Source organism: Rhinoderma darwinii, chromosome 1 (genome assembly GCF_050947455.1).
Source record: "Rhinoderma darwinii isolate aRhiDar2 chromosome 1, aRhiDar2.hap1, whole genome shotgun sequence".
Taxonomy (NCBI): Eukaryota; Metazoa; Chordata; class Amphibia; order Anura; family Rhinodermatidae; genus Rhinoderma; species Rhinoderma darwinii.
In genome coordinates this window covers 124,089,247-124,106,220 of record NC_134687.1, presented here as the reverse complement: position 1 = coordinate 124,106,220, position 16,974 = coordinate 124,089,247, and the positions used below count along the sequence as shown (strand labels likewise).

General features: G+C 45.3%; 1 protein-coding gene across 2 annotated transcripts in view; it reads left to right on the top strand.

The window, feature by feature from the left end:
* Positions 1–12,960: 12,960 nt before the first annotated feature.
* Positions 12,961–16,974, top strand: part of FHDC1 (FH2 domain containing 1) — a 46,216-nt gene continuing 42,202 nt past the window's right edge. The window contains exon 1 of one of the 2 annotated variants that reach the window (XM_075860343.1): positions 12,961–13,207. The gene's annotated coding sequence lies outside the window, so the exon portion shown is untranslated. Of the gene's footprint in view, positions 13,208–13,231; positions 13,303–16,974 lie in introns of those variants that run through there. The other variant, XM_075860344.1, reaches the window with a different exon arrangement.

Here is a 16,974-nt window from a genome sequence, read left to right as displayed (position 1 = left end):
TTTGTACCAGTGACGCTTGCGTCGATCAAAGGCGCTGACTGACTGGCAGGGAAAGTCATCCTGCCCAGCCAATCAGCGCCTTTCATAGACGCCGCGTTCAACCCCCAGGAGACCTGCGCAGAAGAGAGCAGGTCTCCATGGCTGCCGGATGGCGTGGGAGCGGGATTAAGGTGAATTTGAATTTTTTTTTTTTTTAATTGTAATAGAAGTGTGCGGCTGTATCTGCGGGGGGGGACTTTGTCTACGGGGGTGTCTATCTACAGGGGGACTATATCTACAGGGCTGGGCTATATACAGGGGGACTATAGCTACAGGGCTGGGCTATATACAGGGGGACTATAGCTACAGGGCTGGGCTATATACAGGGGGACTATATCTGCTGGTCTGCTGGGCTATATACAGGGGGACTATATCTACAGGGGGGCTATATACAGGGGGACTATATCTACAGGGGGGCTATATACAGGGGGACTATATCTACAGGGCTGGGCTATATACAGGGGGACTATATCTGCTGGGCTATATACAGGGGGACTATATCTACAGGGGGGCTATATACAGGGGGACTATATCTACAGGGGGCCTATATACAGGGGGACTATATCTACAGAGCTGGGCTATATACAGGGGGACTATATCTGCTGGGCTATATACAGGGGGACTATATCTACAGGGGGGCTATATACAGGGGGACTATATCTACAGGGCTGGGCTATATACAGGGGGACTATATCTGCTGGGCTATATACAGGGGGACTATATCTACAGGGGGGCTATATACAGGGTGACTATATCTACAGGGGGGCTATATACAGGGGGACTATATCTGCTGGGCTATATACAGGGGGACTATATCTACAGGGGGGCTATATACAGGGGGACTATCTACAGGGGGGCTATATACAGGGGGACTATATCTACAGGGCGACTATATCTACAGGGCTGGGCTATATACAGGGGGACTATATCTGCTGGGCTATATACAGGGGGACTATATCTACAGGGGGGCTATATACAGGGGGACTATCTACAGGGGGGCTATATACAGGGGGACTATATCTACAGGGCGACTATATCTACAGGGCTGGGCTATATACAGGGGGACTATATCTGCTGGGCTATATACAGGGGGACTATATCTACAGGGGGACTATATCTACAGGGGGCTATATACAGGGGGACTATATCTACAGGGGGGGCTATATACTGGAGTGGGCTGTCTATAGAGCACCATATACAGGGGTGGGCTATATAGTATATAGCCCCCTGTAGATATAGCCCACCCCTGTATATGGTGCTCCATAGATAGCCCACCCCAGTATATAGCCCCCCCATGTAGATATAGTCGCCCTGTATATAGCCCAGCCCTGTAGATATATTCCCCCTGTATATAGCCCACCCCTGTATATAGCCCCCCTATGTATAGCTCACCCCTGTAGATATAGCCCCCCTGTGTATAGCCCAACCCTGTAGATATAGCCCCCCTGTAGATATAGCCCCCCTGTGTATATCCCAGCCCTGTGTATAGCCCAGCCCTGTGTATAGCCCAGCCCTGTAGATATGGTCCCCCTGTAGATATGGTCCCCCTGTAGATATGGTCCCCCTGTAGATATAGCCCACCCCTGTATATAGTCCCCCTGTAGATATAGCCCACCCCTGTATATAGTATCCCACAAATAGCTCCCCCTATAGTGCTCCACAGAAAGCCCACCCCTGTATATAGCCCCCTTGTACATATAGTCCACCCCTGTATATAGTGCTCCACAGATAGCCCACCCTTGTATATAGTATATACAGGGGTGGGCTATCTGTGGAGCACTATATACAGGGGTGGACTATCTAGTGGAGCACTATATACAGGGGTGGACTATATGTACAAGGGGGCTATATACAGGGGTGGGCTATCTGTGAAACACTATATACAGGGGTGGACTATATGTGGAGCACTATATACAGGGGTGGGCTATATCTACAGGGGGCTACATACATGGTTGGGCTATCTGTAGAGCTCTATATACAGGGGTGGGCTATATCTACAGGGGGCTATATACAGGGCTGGGCTATCTGTAGAGCACTATAGGGGGAGTTATTTGTGGGACACTATATACAGGGGTGGTCTTTAAGGGGGCACTATCTACAGGGGCTCTATGGCAGGCACTATCTACAGGGGGCTCTATGGCAGGCACTATGGCAGGCACAGTGTGTGTGTGTGGGACACGGTGTATGGCGCTATTATAATTAGAGGTGCAGTGTATGGCGCTATTATATTTATGGGCATAGTGTGTGGTATAATGAGAACTTTATATTTATTTATAGGTGCAGAAATGTTGGTAAAGTGAGAAGCTGAAGACATGTGAGCGGCAAACTGCAGAAATGGACCGGGAGAAGTTATCATAGAGGTCTGGACCGGATGGAGAAAAAGAACTAGAATCTGAGACGTCACCGGTGAGTCACTTAATGTAAATGTTTATTCTGCCTCTAATCAGCACTGTAGTCACTGTATGATCTGCAGCGAGATGATGGGTGATTTGATTATGATATGATTTCTTTTTTGTGAAACGGCATCTCCCAGCATATCCTTACCATTGTTCGGGCCATGCTGGGAGCTGTAGTTTTTCGTCGTACACACCTATACGGCAGTTGTTGCACTAAATTGAGCTGTATTTGTGCTGGTGTTGTATATATGTAGTGAGCTTGGTTCTGGGGCTGTATATATGTACTGAGCTTGGTTCTGGTGTTGTGTATAGAACCATATTGCTTGTGAAATGGACAAATAATTTTATGCTCGCGTTACATAAAAAGAAATGACACGTCGATTGGTAGAGAAAACAAACATGGCGAGGGGGAAGGAGATGTCGGGAAAGAGGTTGGTGGGGGGGGGGGGGGTGCCAAACTGAATCTTTGCCCCGGGTGCTGGAGAACCTAGCTACACCTCTGAGTAAGGCTGCATTCACTGGGTTCAGGAGATCTGCTCTCCCAAACATTTATGTTTTTATTAAAATAGGAACAGATCATATTGCAGATAGATAGATAGATAGATAGATAGATAGATAGATAGATAGATAGATAGATAGATAGATAGATAGATAGATAGATGATAGATAGATAGATAGATAGATAGATAGATAGATAGATAGATAGATAGATAGATAGATAATGCCACCCTTATACTTTGGACTAGAATCTGTTCCTATCATTGATTCAAAAAAATGTATAGCGTGTATGTCCTTGAAACCAGACTACACAGACAACTAGTAATTTAGTCTGCTTTTCCAAAAAAAAATTCAATCCATGATAATCACAGTCATACCAGGGCCATCTGTAAAATGCTCTTGGTATGATGGAGATATTGCTACCATCATAAGGCAAAACGAAGCATTCCTGCTTTCATTCTAGAAAATCGAGTCTGTCTGGCCCTGGTGGTACCCTGTGTGTTGCTATAACAATTCTATTACACAGTGTTCATTGCCTGGACTACTACCTAATGAGTTCACGGCTGTTTAGAGACGATTATAGAAGAATAAACTGGACTATTGTCCTCTACATCTGTGTAAGCTCCTTTATAACACACTAGCTGGTCAGTACAATATTTACAGAACAAACATAGGGATCCACAGTACCATTCATTATCAGACTAATTCTCAGGAAATCCTGTGTAGTGACATCAAATAAATCACACTGAGGGCGAAATAACCTGAGGAAAATACCCTCCCTCTCCCTTATCCCTTTTTACCATTGTCTAATGCCCTGGTTACATCACACAGAATATTAAACACATGCATCCCCTATCCACAGGAGAGGGGACACGTGTGATCGCTGGGACGCCCAGCGATAAGGAAAACGGGGGACCGAAAGTCCCCCGAAGTTCTCCATGACAAACCTCGGACTTCCGGGGTCTGTCTGCAGCTCCATAGAAATTAATTGTGCACTTGTCGCGCTTGTGCGCATGCGTGACCAGCGCACCTTTCATTTTTATTGAACTGTGCAGACGCCGGAAGTCCGAGGTTTGTCATGGAGAACTTCGGGGGACTTTCGGTCCCCCGTTCTCCTTATTGCTGCCAGCGATCACACATGTATCCCCTATCCTGTGGATAGGGGATGCATGTCTTTTGTAGGACAAAGTATGGGCTGTTTTTTTTTTGGGGGGGGGGGGGCGTTATCTACAGGGGGGCTCTGTATGGGGTTATCTACAGAGGGGTCTGTATGGCGTTATCTACAGGGGGGTCTGTGTGGCGTTATCTACAGGGGGGGGGTTCAGTATGGTGTTATCTACAGAGGGGGGGTCTGTATGGCGTTATCTACAGGGGGCTGTGTATGGTGCTATCTATAGTGGGGGCGCTGTGTGGTGGAGTCTATATGGAGGCACTATCTACAAAGGGGGGTTGTGTGTTACCCTGCGGAAGGGGGCCCCAGTCAAAAATTTACTATGGGGCCCAGTCTTTCCTAGTTACGCCCCTGGGCAGCGGGCTGTGTGTGGCACTATCTACAAGGGAGTGGAGTGTGCCGCTATTTACAAGGGGTGGAGTGTGCTGCTATCTACAAGGGGGGAAGCAGGCTGTGTGTGCCACTATCTACAAGGGGGGCTGTGTGGCACTATTTACAAGGGGGGCTGTGTGGCACTATCTACAAGGGGCTGTGTGTGACACCTCATTGATTGGTAGAGAAAACAAATATGGCGAGGGGGAAGGAGATGTCGGGAAATAATTTGGGGGGGCGCCAATCTGAATCTTTGACCCGGGTGGAGGAGAACCTAGCTACGCCTCTGGTTTAACTTATTGTAAAGTGCATCATTGGCACAATTTTTGTACTATTTGTTTATCTGTGGGATACACGGCCCACTGTCCTTTTTTATCTGTTGGTTTATGGATTCCTTTATCTATTGTTACTTATTATGTATATTCAATAAAGTATTTTTCTATTTTTGCATACTCCCTTGTATTTTGAGCATCTTCTTCAGTTAGGGTATATATATATCTATACGTAATGGGTGAGTTTAATATAATGTGTGGGTAGGTCTGTACACTTATGTAATTATATGCATAGTGTGATAATCCACACTAAAGCATTCTGGACAGGGAATTTCTTTATTTCGAGTCCACTTTAATGTAGGGGGTATTTGGAATATCGTAATTGTTTTATTTTATTATTAGAATAATTTTCAATGGCGCGATATACCGCAAAACACCGTGACCCACCCTTCCCCGCGGCGCGTATGTTTTGTCCGAAAAGCAGGGAATCTGTTGTTAAAAATTTGAATCCCATCCCTGGATGAGGGGGAATATGGATGGCGCACGGCCTCGGTCATTGCACCCCAATTGTGGAAATCAGCCAGCGGAAAGATGCAACAGATTTATTTAGAGGTGTGCGCCTCTTAATAAATCTATCGCATCTTACTCCAGCGGAGCAGATGGCTGAGACTGGTGTATGAATCAGCTTTTTTATATATTAGATAGTATCCTATAATAAACAGAGATGACAGGCACACTTTAAGACAGCACGATCTTAGGTTCCACCACCTCACGTGTTGCTGTTATATTTATTATTAAGAATTTGTGACTATCTTTAGCATCACTTGCTATTACTTTTTTCCTTGGTGTCACTATTTAGAGTTAATCCATGAGGGAAATCCTTTGAACCTAGTTGGTGGGATTTCTCTCGTAAATACTCTAATAGCTAAATGTTTTGTAATTACATCTTATTTTGGAACTATTGTAGTAGATTATATCCGAGTACAAGTATTCTTTTCTCAAAATAGAACGGTATGTTAGGGTCATATCTGGTAATATGACTGTGTCATAGTATAATCTCCCTTTGTAGCCTTCAGATGAATACCTGTAGCTAGTATGACTACCTTCTACACTGTAGTATGATATGTAGATAGAATTGACATAATTTGTGTAATTCCAGGTATAGTGCTACTTTTAGGCTGAGTTCACACGTTGCGGATTTGTCGCAGATATTGTTGCGGTTTTGACGCAGATCTCACCCTTTTGCATTGCAAAGTGTAAAATCTGCGCTGAAAATCTGCCTCAAATCCGCGACGTGTGAACTCAGCCTTAGGGCGGGTTCACACGTGGCGGAATTTCACTTAAATTCCGCTGCGGACACTCCGCAGCGTTAATCCGCAGCGGAGCCGTTTCTCCATTGACTTTCACTTTAATTTAGCAGTGTTCGTTTAGACGCTGCGTACAATTCCGCTGCGGAGCATAGGCTGCGGAGCGGAATGTGGTGTCCGCAGCATGCTCTGTCTGTTGCGGAGCAGTGGCGGACTGGTTGCGGACTCATTGCGGAAGTTCTCCATTCACTTCAATGGAGAATCGAAATTCCGCAATGAAGTCCGCAGATGTTATGTGTGGTGCGGAGCGTATTGGTTTTACTACCATGACATTTCTTCATTCTGGCTGGACCTATGTATTTCTAGGTCTACAGCCAGACTGAGGAAGTCAATGGGGCTCCCGTAATGACGGGAGCGTTGCTAGGAGACGTCTGTAAATAGTCACTGTCCAGGGTGCTGAAAGAGTTAAGCGATCGGCAGTAACTGTTTCTGCACCCGGGACAGTGACTACCGATCTCAATATACATGTATCTGTAAAAAAACATATAAGTTCATACTTACCGAGAACTCCCTGCGTCTGTCTCCAGTCCGGCCTCCCAGGATGACGTTTCAGTGTAAGTGACGGCTGCAGCCAATCACAGGCCAAGCACAGGCTGCAGCGGTCACATGGACTGGCGCGTCATCCAGGGAGGTCGGGCTGGATGCCGAAAGAGGGACGCGTCACCAAGACAACGGCCGGTAAGTATGAAAATCGTTTACTTTCACTAGGGAAAGTGCTGTCCCTTCTCTCTATCCTGCACTGATAGGGAGAAGGGAAGCACTTTTCCCGCAGTCCGCAGCAGCTAGTCCGCATCAATGTACTGCACATTTTGTGCAGATCCGCAGCAGAATCTGCAACGCAGATTCTGTGCGGCATTGATGCGGACAGTTGCGGAGGAATTCCGCCACGTCTGGCCGTGCCCTTACTGTATATTCACGTCGCAGATTTATTGCAGATTTTGTTGCGATTTAAAATCAGTTCCATAAATCTGTATAGGGTTGTTTCTGCGGCATGTGCATGGATTTCTGTAAGCCTCATTCAGATGCATGGGATAGTTGGAGACGTTTCTGCCGCATGTGAACATACCCTTGGGGTAATATAATTCTAAGGGTATGTTCCCACACACAGGATACGCTGCAGATTTTCTGAAACAGAAAATCTGTAGTGGAATCTCAAGAAAAACGCTGGTAAATCTGTGACAGAATTCCGCACCAAATAGTGCGTTTTTTATGCTCATATTGCTGCAGAAACTCTGCGTTTTTTCCGCAGCGGTTTTACCTGCGGATCTAGTGTTAAACATTGGTTATAGAAAAGTATAAGTGCACTTGCGAATTTTCAGCGTTTTTTACCGCGTTTCTGCTGCATAAACGCTGTAAAAACCGCAACAACATAATTGCGGAATTTCTGCTCCCCATTGAAGTCTATGGGCCGAACAACATTTGTGCGGTTTTTTTCCAATGTGTGGGCATGAGATTTTCTAAATCTCATTAACTTTTCTGCTACTGTAAGGCCGGGTTATCACGTAGCGTAAACACTGCGGAATTTCTGCAACAGAATTGTGTGTGGAAATTCCACAACATTTACAGTAGCAGCAAAGTGGATGAGATGTAGAAAATCTCATGCCCACGCTGCGGAAAAAAACCCTGCAGCGTAAACGTTAATAAATTGACATGCGGTGCAGAATTTAATTCCGCAGCATTTCAATTTATGCTGCGTTTTTGTTGATTTTCTGTTGCGGGTTTCCCCCATTGAATTCATTGGGGATGCAAAACCTGCAACATAAAGCCAAGTGTTGCGGCTTTTGCGGTGGATTCGCAGAGATTACGAGGCAAAAATCACAACACCGGAAAAAAATAAATCATACTTACCCAAAACGCTCTCCTTCTTCTTGCAGTCCAGCCTCCTAGGATGACGTTTCATACCATGTGACTGCTGCAGCCAATCACAAACTGCAGTGTCACATGGCCAGTAACGTCATTGTAGGAGACCGCACTATGCTCAGAGAAAACTGAGCATTTTTTTCCGCAGCGGAAATGGCGTTAAAAAAAACGCACAACAATGTGGCGTGATTTTTCAGATGGAATGTATATATTTTAAAAAATAACGTCTAAACATTCTTGGACAAATCTAGTGGATATAAAATGTTAACACACCCCTGTTAAAATGTCAGGTTTTTGTCATGGCAAAAAATCAGTACAATATTAATCATTTTAGAACTTTTTCCACCTTTAATGTGACCCATAATCTGTACAATTCCATTGAAAAACAAACTGAAATCATTTAGAGGGGAAAAATAAAAATGACAAAACTACAATAATGTGGTTGCATAAGTGTGAACACCCTTTTATAATTGGGGATGTGGTTGTGTTCAGGATTAACCAATCACATTTCAACTCATGTTAAATAGTATGGTGATTAGCACTGTTGCCTTGCAGTGTAGGGGTCCTGGATTCAAATCCACCCAAGGACAACATCTTCATGGAGTTTGTATGTTCTCTGTGGGTTTCTTCCCACGCCCCAAAAACATACTGATAGGGAACTTAGACTTTGAGCTACAATGGGGACAGTAAGTGTGGACCTTTGTACAGAGCTGTGGAATGTGTTGGTGCTATATAAGTAACAAAAAATAAAATAGTCAGTACACAGCTGCCGTTTTTTAAATTGATTCTGAGTAACCCCATATAAATTTCAGCTGTTCTATTAGGATTTTCCTGACATTTTCTTTGTTGCATGTGATAGCAAAAGCCATGGTCCGTAAAGAGCTTACAACACATAAAAGGGATCTGATTGTTCAAAGGCATCAGTCAGCAGAAGGGTACCAAAGAATTTCCAAGGCATTAGCTATACCTTGGATGACTGTGAAGACGGTCATGAAGAAGTGGATTACAGTTGGCACTACAGTGACATTACCAAGAACTGGACATCTCTCAAAACTTGATGAAAAGACAAGACGAAAATTGGTTGGGGAGGCTACCAGGAGGCCTACAGCAACATTAAAGGAGCTGTAGAACTTTCTAGGAAGGTACTGGTTGTGTAGTGCATGTGACAACAATCTCCCATATTCTTCATATGTCTGGGAAATGGGGTAGGGTGGCAAGACAAAAGCCTTTTCTAACAAAGATAAACATGCAAGCCCGGCTATGTTTTGCAAAGACCTACATCAAGTCTGCGAAAAGCATGTGGGAAAACATGTTATGGTCTGATAAGACCAAGATTGAACTTTTTGACCATACTTCCAAAAAGTATGTTTGGTGCAAAGCCAATGCTGCACATCACCGAAAGAACACCATACCCACCGTGAAGCATGGTGGAGGCAGCATTATGCTTTAGGGCTGTTTTTCTGCAGCTGGAACTGGGGCTTCAGTCAAGGTGGAGGGAATCATGAACAGTTACAAATATCAGTCAATATTGGCACAATACCTGCAGGCCTCTGCTAAAAAGCTGAAGTGGAATTTCACATTTCAGCACGACAACTGACAGATTTGGAGCACTTTTCACTTTTCTAAGGAAGAATGGCCAACAATTGCCAAGTCAAGATGTGCCATTCTGATAGACTTCTACCCAAAACCACTGAATGCTGTCATAATGTCAAAGGGTAATTCAACAAAGTATTAGTTTAAGGGTGTGAATATTTATGAAACCACATTATTTTTGTTCTTTATTTTTATTTTTCCACCCTAAAAGTTTTCAGTTTGCTTTTCTGAAATGTTCTGAAATAATTCATCTTGGACTGATTTTGTAACATGACAAAAACGTGGCATTTTAACAGGGGTGTGTAGACGTGTTATATCCACTGGCTGTAAATAAGTAGTCCCTACTACTCTCATTTTACACAGGTCAATGATACACTATATGGACCCAAGTATTGGGACATCTACACATTACACCTACAGGAGCTTTTATGACATCCCATTCCATATCCATAGGCATTAATGTGGAGTTGTTTATTAAAGTCACATAACTGGCACTTGTAAATACACCGTAAACCTGGCTGGTATTTATAGGTGAAGAAGGTGGCACCCCTATCTACAAGATGCCCCAATACAGAAGAGCAAATTATTAAATTAACGATGGGGGAAGATAGAATTCTGAGACAGTATTGTCTTCTCTTCAAGAATGAACATGAATTCCTATAATAAATGGTTGGCACTGGTTTAAGGCACATGTGAGTGGAACTGGTAGGGGGTTCAATACTTGTTCTTATAAAGGCAATGGCCAGGAATTATGGGCATATAGACCACGTGAGGAGTTGCCAGTGGATGACAAATTTGCAGTGGGTGCATGTACTTTACTGGTAATATGTTTACATGAAATAATCACCGGTAATCTATTGCTATCCAGTGATATCAACCCACTTATCAAGATGCCTATTTACACTTAACAACCCTCCACATGTACTAAAGGGGGTTTTACACTGGACGATTATCGGGCAGACGAGCGTTCGTATAACGCTCGTTGCCGATAATTGCCTTGTGTAAACAGGGCAGCGATCAGCAGATGAACGAGCACACGCTCGATCATCTGCTGACCGTATAGTTTTAAAAAAGTGAAAGATTATCATTGTTGGCAGCACATCTCCGTGAGTAAACAGAGACGCGCTGCCGACATGATAATAATGTATGGGGACGAGCGGTCGGAGTAACAACTGCTCGTCCCCATCCATAGCACAGCGTGACAGGAGCAAACGAGCGCCGATCAACGATGTCTCGCTGACAGGTGTTCGCTGCATCGGCTGATTGTCGGCAGGTGTAAGGCCTCATTCACATGACAGGGTTTCCCGGCCGGGTGCTGGCAGATCATAAATCGTCCGGCACCCGGCTGCATTAGGAATAATAGACCCCTAATGGGGCTATTCACACGACCGATTTTTTGACGGCCGGGAAAACCGGCCGTCAAAAAATAGGACATGCTCTATTTTCGGCCGGGTGCCCGCCCGCCCGGCTCCCATAGAAGTCTATGGGGCCGGGTAATACACGGCCATCACCGGAATGTGTCCCGAGTGATGGCCGGGTTTTCCGGCGCTTGCGCTCTATCTCCTCCTCCTCACAGCGCAGAGTGCATGTGAGGAGGAGGAATTGATGCCATTCGGACGAATGGCTGTACACTGTGTGGCAGGGCTGGGGTGTACAGCAGGTGGAGGGAGCGCTGCGCTGGCTCCCTTCCCCTGCTTGTTAAAAGCGCCCTGGCCCGGCGACACCTTCCATGGCGCCGCTAGCAGCTGCAGCGGCTGCTACTACTGTAGCGACGCCACTATAACAGAGCAGGGAGGTATCTCCCCGCTCTGCTATGTGCTAGCCACACTTTAGCTCCTTGAAGGAGCGGAATCCCCGTGTTTTCGGGGATTCCGCTCCTGGACAGAGTGCTTGATGTCTCTGTCCATATCTGGGCAGTGACATCAGGGGAAACTCCTGAAGCGGAATCCCCGAACACATGGGGATTCCCCTTCAGGAGTTGCCGCTGATGTCACTGTCCAGATCTGCCCGGCCCGGAACGGATGCAAAACTTTATGCAAACCGGCCGGGCAAAATGGCCGATTTTACCGGCCGATACTCGGGCTCGGGCGGGACCCGGTCGTGTGAATCCCGCCTTAAAGGCCCTTAACTCTGGAGGCACCGAATTTCTGGCTCTACTTTTCACAATATTTCTTTATTCTTTATTTAGGTGCATAAATAAAGAAAAAAAAAAAAGAGTTGAACGCTGAGGGCATCCTGCATTAGGCAGCGTGAGGATGTCCAGACGTCCCGGTACAGATGTCCCTGCCAGCAGCTAAAGAAAGTGCTCGGCTGGAGATGTTTGGGGGACACCTGTGATAGAGGCACTAAAGACACACTTATCACTAACCAATCAGATGTGGCAGAGGCACTAAAAGTGGCACTTGGCGGATGCACTTACGGAGGTACCTGTGGATGAGACACTAATAAGTGTCATCCGTGGTTTAGGGCTCATTTCTATGGGGCCATGCACACATCAGTGTTTTTTGCGGATCTGTTGTTCTATACGGCAAATTATAGAACATGTCCTATCCCTGTCCATCTTTGCGGACCCGTGCTGCCATTCAAGTCTATGGGCCTGCAAAAATAACGGATAGCACTCGGAAGCCACCCGTGTGTTGTCCACATTTTGCAGATACGTTGGTAGGAAATGCCTGGGAAATCCCAACACATGACCTTCCTATGGGAGTGGAACTCAAAATATGGAGGCCTTATTCAGGTTTTGAGGGCAATAAAAAAGAGTAATGTCATAAAACATATTGATGCATGCATATGGGATCTATCAGACGTTCAATGCTATGGTGGTTATAAATTCCACCCTGGAGCCTTATTCACACGAACGGTGCGTTCCTTCATTTCTTTATCTACTGTTGCGCAAATCACGCGCGACACACGGAAGTGCTTCCGTGCGCGATTTTCGCACACACATTGACTTCAATGGGTGCGTGATGCGCGAAAGACGGCCAAGTATAGGACATGGAGTGAGATTTACGCAGCGGACACACGCTGCGTGAAAATCACGGACTGTCTGAACGGCCCCATCGACTAACATAGGTCCATGCGACGCGCGTGATTTTCACACGCGCATCACGGACGTTAAACACGTTTGTGTGAATATGACTTAAAACTGAGGAGAATGAATGTGACCACGTCTCAGAGCAGTTGCTGCTTCCATTAATTAGTTCAATCACTTTAATAGAAGTCTGCACAATGGGATTGTATTACGACAGATAACTTAGCACACAGGCTCGTGATTATTGTGATATAATTAGTGCCCCCCTCCTCTTGTGTGATAGAATCTCGTGACTGGAAACTTGGAGGAAGCCAATGTCACCTCGTCACTAATGACCGATTCCAGTCCCTGGAGAGGGGCGGGGAAAACCTGCAACCTCTGTACCTGCCGCGGTCCCGCCCTCAGCCTACTGCGCATGTGCGTGGCTCTTCACTCCTGTACCAGTCCTCTGATAGTACAGAGCTTGGTGGATGCCGGCAGAACTACAGCAACGGCTGCCTAGAGACGGAGGCTTGTGCTCCAGAGGATAACACTACACCCTGCTGGATTATATACCCTGACTGCCGGCTACCGAGGAGGACGGGGTGAATGTTACTGGGCACTGCCAGGTAATGTTACTCTGCTGTACGATCCCGGTGCCCTCAAAACCTGCACCAAGCCTGGAGTTCTAGACTGTCCTACAGGGGAACAGGGGCATTTACAGGTGATCTCATCTAGTGACACTTGTGTAGCATGTAAAGGATTATTCCTTCATCTAGAGATGTAGCAGAGCTAATTTGTCATTTCCCACAACTCACATTGGTTTTACATAGGACTGCAGGTAAAGCTTTACAATTATTATTTTTAGCGTGTTGCACAAACAGATCTAACCCTAAATAATTTCTTTCTATGACAAACCTTTATGATTGATATGATGTTGGGAGTCTGAATGCTGCGACCCCCCCCCCAATTCTGAGACGGGAATATACAGAAATAGCCAAATGAATGCAAATTGGTGTTGATATTTGTGGGAAACCCCGATGAAATGACAGATTCAGCTCTGCTACATTAGTGCCTCGGTGCAGAATGCACTTCTTGTACTGCTGGCTTTAATGAAATATTAATGGCTGATGAGTGCGGGGTGAAGTCTGGATATAATCTACTTCTAGATGCCGTCATGTTGTATCCAGTGTATTGTATAACGGTGTATTGATTTGACATTTTCCTTACACCCCCTCCTCCCTCTCTCACAGAAGTTTATCAAACATGTAACTGGTACAGTATATGCAGCCGGTGACTGGGAGATGATCATGTCACTAGGCAGGTCATACATGTTACATGTATGGTGGAAGAATGAGCACTCTGGACTTCTGCGACACTTAGGGTATGTCCACACGCACTAATTACGGACGTAATTCGGGCGTTTTTGCCCCGAATTACGTCCGAAAATAGCGCCTCAATAGCGTTGACAAACATCTGCCCATTGAAAGAAATGGGCAGACGTTTGTCTGTTCACACGAGGCGTATATTTACACGCCGCTGTCAAATGACGGCGCGTAAATAGACGCCCGCGCCAAAGAAGTGTCCTGTCAGTTCTTTGGCCATAATTGGAGCCGTTATTCATTGACTCCAATGAATAGCAGTGCAAATTACGTCCGTAATGGACGTGGCGTTCAAGCGCCTGCACATGCCGTTACGGCTGAAATTACGGGGATGTTTTCAGGCGGAAACATCCCTGTAATTTCAGCCGTTACGGACGCTGCCGTGTGAACATACCCTTAGGCTAGGTCTACACGGTAACTTTGGCCACCATTCAGGTCGCACGTCAAAAGATCGTTGTGTCACATTTCTGTGATGGACGCAGCGTAAGTGGAAGTGGCTGGGTTACGACTTGCAACTTGTGGCCGCGACCATCTCAAAAAATTCAAACTGGATGGATTACTGCAATGGATGCAGCGTGACTCAGCGATCTTTGGACAAATTACCCGTTTTGGGGTCAAAGAAAAAAACAACTCTGCCTCTCATTGAAATCAATGGGAGGCATTTTCGGACGTTTTTTTTGGCGCGTTTTCTGATGTGGTTTCCATGTCAAAAACTTGTAAAAAAAACTCAGTGTGAACTCCCCCTTAGAATCCGTTCCATTCATCTGAATGTGGTTGTTTCTGCAGCAGGTGCATGGATTTCTGCACGTTCCATTAGACCAGGATCACACACGCAGTTTTTGGCTGTTTTTTGTTAGTCCAAGCCAGAAGTGGATCTAAAAGGAAGAAAAGACTGATACATCTTCTTTATTTTGTGTCCACTTCTGTGTTTGGCTCAAAAACTGCCCCAAAAATTGCATCAAAACTTTGTGTGTGATCCTAGCCTTAAATTGAATAGAACTGATTTTTAGTTGTAACGTTTTTTGCAACGCCATCTGCTGTGTGTGACTGCACCCTAAGGGTACGCTCACTGGTGGCAGAGATGTTGTGGACGTTACTGTGACTTTTTCTTACATCTGAATGGGGTTTGTAAATACCCATGCACATGCTGCAGAAACAAACCCATTCAGATGTATGGAAGGGATTTTGAGAAATTTCTGCAACAAATCAGTTGTGTGTGAACATACCCCAACACTATGCTGCTGTCTCTGTTGATATACATGCAATAATGATGATCATAATGTTAAATCCCATATCAGCTCTTATTCCCATAAACCCAGTATTATAATGACCTGTATGGGCAGCCTTATGTAGAGTCCATCCCCCATTCTGTGTACACCTCGCATGCATAGTCTGTGTATGTGTGCGTTGTGCTATTGTCTGTGGAGTTCACACAGTCTGCGGTCAGTGATTGATACCCTTTGCATGCTGGAGCTTTGGAGTCCTGGAGCCATGGTTGCGAGTCTTTATTCCCCATTGATTCCAAGTATGAGCTATAAACTCCCAGCCTTGGAGACTGAGTGGCTTTGGAGGGGGAGGGATACTAGATGCTAACCGCCACCCAGGATCATTCAATGGGAGAGCTGGCAAGTGACATCAAAAAAGGTTTGCATAGTAAAATAAAGGGAGGGGATAGTGGAGAGTCCTCTGGGTGGGGGAGGAGGAGGACTGGGGACGCTGATCTCATCCCAGCACGATCACAAGCATTACTAATTGGTTTTCCCAGGGAAGCTGTCGAGCAACCTGTTGTTTTGCCTGTGTCTATGCAAAGGTGACTTTTTCCATATCCGTGATGTGGAACAAAATAGTTAGGAAGTTGACAATTCCCGGTATGAAAAGAGTGTAGGGGTGCGGAGATACTTACCTTTGGCTCCTATAAATCTTCAGTGAGGTAAGTATTTGTCTTGTCGGTTTAGGTTTACTTGTAGCAGTTACCGTTTATGACACTTTTATGTTCTAGTAAAGACTCTTTTATAATAGTATATCCCTTGTGTAGACCTACCCAGCAGAGATCCTGAAATAAGTCTGTTTTATTTGATAAGACAAGTTATCTTTGTGCTATTTATAGTGTTTACTATGATTTTTATATATACAATTGTAGCCAAAACGTGACTATAGACACAACCATTTCCAATCTGATATAATAATAAATCGTGGCTTCTCTGGTTCCCAATGAATGGTTTGGGAAATCTATCTGGCTCGTCTTATATTCTTCTTGATCCTTTATCATGGCATCTGGACATGTATTGATGATTCACTGTGAGAAGATACTGGTTGTAGGTTTTCAGTAAAAGATCACATGTGAACAAATCTTTTGGCAGTTATTTAATTCATGATCCAAAAATATTGTAAAACCCTAAGGCTTCGTCAGGGCTCCGTTCTGGCGTTCCGTTGGAGCTTTCCGTTAGAACGGAGCCCTGACTTTGTTTATTGATTTTAATGGTGATGGATCCGGTGCAAATGGTTTCCGTTTCTCTGTTGTTCAAGGGTTCCGTCATTTTGACGGAAGCAGTACCGTAGTACACTATGCTATTCACTCCGCCAAAACGACGGAACCCTTGCACAACTGAGACAAACGGAGACCGTCTGCATCGAATCCGTCACCGTTGAAATCAATGGGGATGCAAATGGGTTCCGTTCTGACGGAAAGCTCAGACTGAACGTAGCCGAAGTCAAGCAGGTGAAAGTTAAAGGTATCCAGGTAAGAGAAAGTTTTGCGCTAGGAATGCAGTGTTTATATTTAGCCGCAGATCTGGAGCAGACACATGATGGTATCCGCGCATTCATCAGGAGTGGGTTTTACATGGAGCTTGTGTTCTTTTCATATTGGATAGACTTGTTTGCTCTCAAGAGTAGTCTTCACACGCACAGCCTGACAGCATAGTCCTCTATCATTAGACTGTTTTACATGTTGTGGTCCTGTCTGCCGTGTTTACATTTTGTAGCCAGGTCTCCAATGCACGCGATTGTAGCAC